Source organism: Danio aesculapii, chromosome 11, assembly GCF_903798145.1.
Source record: "Danio aesculapii chromosome 11, fDanAes4.1, whole genome shotgun sequence".
Taxonomy (NCBI): domain Eukaryota; kingdom Metazoa; phylum Chordata; class Actinopteri; order Cypriniformes; family Danionidae; genus Danio; species Danio aesculapii.
In genome coordinates this window covers 5,238,194-5,243,193 of record NC_079445.1, presented here as the reverse complement: position 1 = coordinate 5,243,193, position 5,000 = coordinate 5,238,194, and the positions used below count along the sequence as shown (strand labels likewise).

Below are 5,000 nucleotides of genomic sequence, written 5' to 3'. Positions count from 1 at the left end.
ACTCCATGAACCTGCATGGAGTGCATTCATGCATCATACCGTTATGTGATACATTGTGTGTATACTTTAGTAAAAAGATAGGTCTTTAATCTAGTTTTGAACTAAGAGAGTGTGTCTGAGCCTTGAACATTATCGGGAAGGCTGTTTCAGAGTTTAGGAGCCATAAATGAAAAGGCTCGACCTCCTTTACTCGACTTTACTATTCTAGGTACTACCTGAAGCCCTGGGAGAGCGGGGTTGGGTTGTAGCCAGACAGAAGGTTGGTTAGATAAACAGGAGCTGGATTATTTAAAGCTTTTTAGGTAAGAAGCAATATCTTATAATCAATACGGAACTTAACAGGCAGCCAGTGTAAGGAGTATAAAATTGGGGTGATATGATCATATTTTCTAGACCTGGTAAGAACTCTGGCAGCTGCTTTTTGTACTAGCTGAAGTTTGTTAATAGAGGATGCTGGGCAACAAGCGAACAAAGTATTACAGTAATCCAGCCTAGAAGTCATAAAAGCATGATCTAGCTTTTCTGCATCTGAGATGGATAGCATACTTCGTTAACTTTGCGATATTTCTCAGATGAAATAAGGCGGTTTTTCTCTGTGTTAATGGAGACACTAGTTTTTTGGTTTGTTTGGAACCAACTGAGGACTGATGGATTTTCACGAAATATTCAGTTAATCTAATTAACATATCGTTTATTGAACTGTTAATATAAATATCAAATCCCACTGTCTTGTTGGTGTGATCCTGTTGATTATATTTTTAATTGAACGTGTATCTTAGAATTTGGGTCGGATTATGATTTATATTGGTGGCATTTTTGGCAATGAGACTATTTTGTACAGAGGCCAGACTAGCTTGCTTGCTTATTAAGTTTATTTCTTTTTTTGTCTATTTTTGGCTGGATGTAGGTGTTTTAAAAGTGTGTTTTTTATGTAGTTTTTTTAAGTAGGTGCTTCATTTGTGTGTGTGAATGGGATGTGGAGTAAGCAGGGGCTCGTGTGGTCTCAGAATGAGAATAAAGTGTTGGGCATGTACTTAATTCGGAATTGATGCCATGATCCACATTTTATTTAAAAATATATCCTGCATGAAGTATACTTTTACACTTCTAGCCAGAATAGTAAAAGCGCAGCACCACTTGGGCTCTGTGTTCCCCCTTTTTATACACTATCATGAATCCGATGCCAATTCAGCGCTAATTAGTTTTAGAATACATTTCTTATTTGAATTCAGTGATACTTACTGATCTGTGCTAATAGGGGTTTAATAATAAACATGAGAATGCAAAAACAAAAGCTCAAACTGATATTAAATGTACAGTTGAAGTCAGAATTATTTGCCCCGCTTTGAATTTTTTTTCTTTTTTAAATATTTCCCAAATGATGTTTACCAGAGCAAAGAAATTTTCACAGTGTGTCTGGTAATATTTTTTCTTATGGAGAAAGTCTTATTTGTTTTATTTCGGCTAGAATTAAAGCAGCTTTTCATTTTTTAAACACCATTTTAAGGTCAAAATTCTTAGTCCCTTTAAACTATATTTTTTCGATAGTCTACAGAACAAACCATCATTATATAATAGCTTGCCTAATTACCTTAACCTTCCTATAGTTAACCTAATTAACCTACTTAAGCCTTTAAATGTCACTTTAAGCTTTATAGAAGTGTCTTGAAAAATATTTACTAAAATATTATTTACTGTCATCATGGCAAAGAAATGTGTTTAGAAATTTGTTGAAAAAAATCTCTCCGTTAAATAGAAATTGGGGAAAAAATAAACTGGGGGCTAATAATTCAGGGGGGCTAATAATTCTGACTTCAACTGTATATCTTATTATTTGATGTGTAGCTGTGTGATTGTAATCGATAGTGAACGTACATGTCTAAATCATGTATCTGGTTTAAGTGTGGAAGGGATGAATTAAGGAAAGGATGAAGAAAATTAAATGATTAAAAATGACATTGCCTTCTGGGAATTCTAAGTGTAATCTCTACTGTTACATTAGATTTCAAGAATTAATGTTTGCATGTTTTTAGATTTATTCACGTCTGTTTTAGTTGGAGTTATTTTAGTGCATCAAATTAAACTAAAGTCTGAAGTGTTATTATTCAGGCGGCAGGTCTTTGTTTTAAATTTAGTTGTTATTATTTTGTCTTTTTTTATGGTGCTGGTATTTTTATTCTTTACTGTATTAGCTGCAGAAATCTATTTTAAAATAATATTTGTTAGTGCTAAATCTGAGCTTGTTTCCTTGACAACTAGTTGGGTGTGTGAGTTTATGCAGTTTAATAAAACTCTTTCTTTAATGCACCAATTTATGACTATACTCATTGAGAATATGGATACAAACTTAAATTTTCAAAAGGGGGTGTACTCATGGTGGCGCAGTGGGTAGCACGTTCACCTCACAGCAAGAAGGTCGCTGGTTCGAGCCTTGGCTGGGTCAGTTGACGTTTCTGTGTGGAGTTTGCATGTTCTCCCTGCGTTCGCGTGGGTTTCCTCCGGATGCTCCAGTTTCCCCCACAAGTCCAAAGACATGCGCTATAGGTGAATTGAGTATGCTAAATTGTCTTTATTGTATGTGTGTGAATGATTGTGTATGGATGTTTCCCAGTGATGGGTTGCAGCTGAAAGGGCATCCGCTGCGTAAAACGTGCTGGATAAGTTGGCTGTTCATTCCACTGTGGCGTCCCTGGATTAATAAAGGGACTAAGCCTAAAAGAAAATGAATAAATGAATGAATGGGTGTACTCATAACCAGCATGGTGACTGGTTTACTTATGGTTACCCCTCATGTCAGCTTCTGAGAATGCATCAAGTACAGTATCTACATTATTCACCATGAATTACATCCAGACACATTTCTAAACTCAACCACTTATGAAATCAAACTTGAGTTGCTAGAAAACATCTACCTTCACGTTCATGTCTCGCTGCCTGTAGAGGTGTTAATTAGGGAGGGGCCAAAATCTACTATATATATATATATATACACACAGTACAGACCACAGGATACACCTTATCATTCAAAGAGTTTTCATTATTTTCATGACTATGAAAATTGTAGTTTCACACTGAAAGCATCAAAACTATGAATTAACACGTTAAATTATTTACATAACAAAAAAATTGTGAAACAACTGAAAATATGTCATATTCTAGATTCTTTAAAGTATCTACCTTTTGCTTTGATTACTGCTTTGCATTCTCTTGATTAGCATCGTCTATCGGCCCAACCCTACTATATATATATATATATATATATATATATATATATATATATATATATATATATATATATATATATATATATATATATATATATATATTTAAATACAGTTAAAGTCAGAATTATTAGCCCCCCTGTTTATTTTCCCCCCAATTTCTTTTTAACAGAGAGCAGATTTTTTCAACCCATTTCTAAATGAAATAGTTTTACTAACTCATCTCTAATAACTGATTTATTTTATCCTTGCTCTGATGACAGTAAATAATATTTTACTAGATATTTTTCAAGACACTTCTATAACAAGCTTAAAGTGACATTTAAAGGCTTAACTAGGTTAATTAGGGTAATTAGGCAAGTCATTGAATAACCATGGTTTGTTCTGTAGACTATCGAAAAAAATTAGCTTAAAGGGGCTAATAATTTTGACCTTAAAAGGGTTTTTAAAAAAATGTAAAACTGCTTTTATTCTAGCTGAAATAAAACAAATAAGACTTTCTCCATAAGAAAAAATATTATCAGACATACTGTGAAAATTTTTTTGCTCTTTTAAACATCGGAAAATATTAAAAAAACAAAAAAACAAAAACAAAGAGGGGCTAATAATTCTGACCTCAACTGTATATATATATATAAAATAAAAAAATAAAAACTGCTTTTATTGTAGCCAAAATAAAACAAATAATACTTTCTCCAGAAGAAATTTTAGGAAATATTGTGAAAAATTCTTATTCTGTTAAACATAATTTAGGAAATATTGAAAAATCCCAGGAAGGCTATTAATTTGACTTTAAACGTACATGAGAACCTTACTGCCTGCACCTACATTCATCTATCAATTATCTGAATTTTTAAAAATGTATATTTGTATATGTACATACCACTACTACTACTACTACTACTACTACTACTACTACTACTACCACTAATAATAATAATAATTATTTTTATTTTCCCAGTGATGGGTTGCAGCTGGTAGGGCATCCGCTGTGTAAAACATGTACTGGGTAAGTTGCCGGTTAATTCCGCTGTGGCGACCTCAGATTAATAAAGGGATTAAGCCGAAAAGAAAATGAATGAATACTACTACTACTACTACTACTACTACTACTACTACTACTACTAATAATAATAATAATAATAATAATAATAATAATAATAATAATTATTATTATTATTATTTTTATTGTTATTATTTAGTACAGAAGCCATTAAAGTGATATGAATCTATTATTTTTCCTCTCGTAGCATTAGAAGAGAGTTGGGAATTTCTGCCCACACACTCATCAGAAGCTGCGCTGCTTCTAAAAATAGTCAAGAACCTCTAGAGCTTCTCAAGATGTGTTGGGTAAATCTCCCTGGAAGAAAGAAAAAAAAAAAAAAAAAAAAAAAAAAAAAAAAATATATATATATATATATATATATATATATATATATATATATATATATATATATATATATATATATATATATATATATATATATATATATATATATATATATATATATATATATATATATATATATACATATATGAAATAATAATTCCAACAGGACAAAAGTTAGGAAAAAAAAAATTCAGTCAAGGTGCCCCTGTGCTACACCTATACGCCTTTGTATGTTGACACACTTTCTCCAGCTGTCTGATACTCCTGTTCTTGGTAGTTAAAAAAAGGAAGCTTGGTTTGCACTGCAGGTTTGGATTTTGCTGCCATCAGTTAAACAGTCCCTCCTGCTCTCTGCTCAGATCATTATCATCAGGGCTCAGACCGGCGAA

The 5,000-nt window shown here is 32.2% G+C and overlaps 1 protein-coding gene across 1 annotated transcript in view; it reads left to right on the top strand.

Annotated features, from left to right (window-relative positions):
• Positions 1-5,000, top strand: part of LOC130236919 (bis(5'-adenosyl)-triphosphatase-like) — a 414,240-nt gene that overhangs the window by 17,787 nt on the left and 391,453 nt on the right. The gene's annotated exons all lie outside the window — the stretch shown is intronic.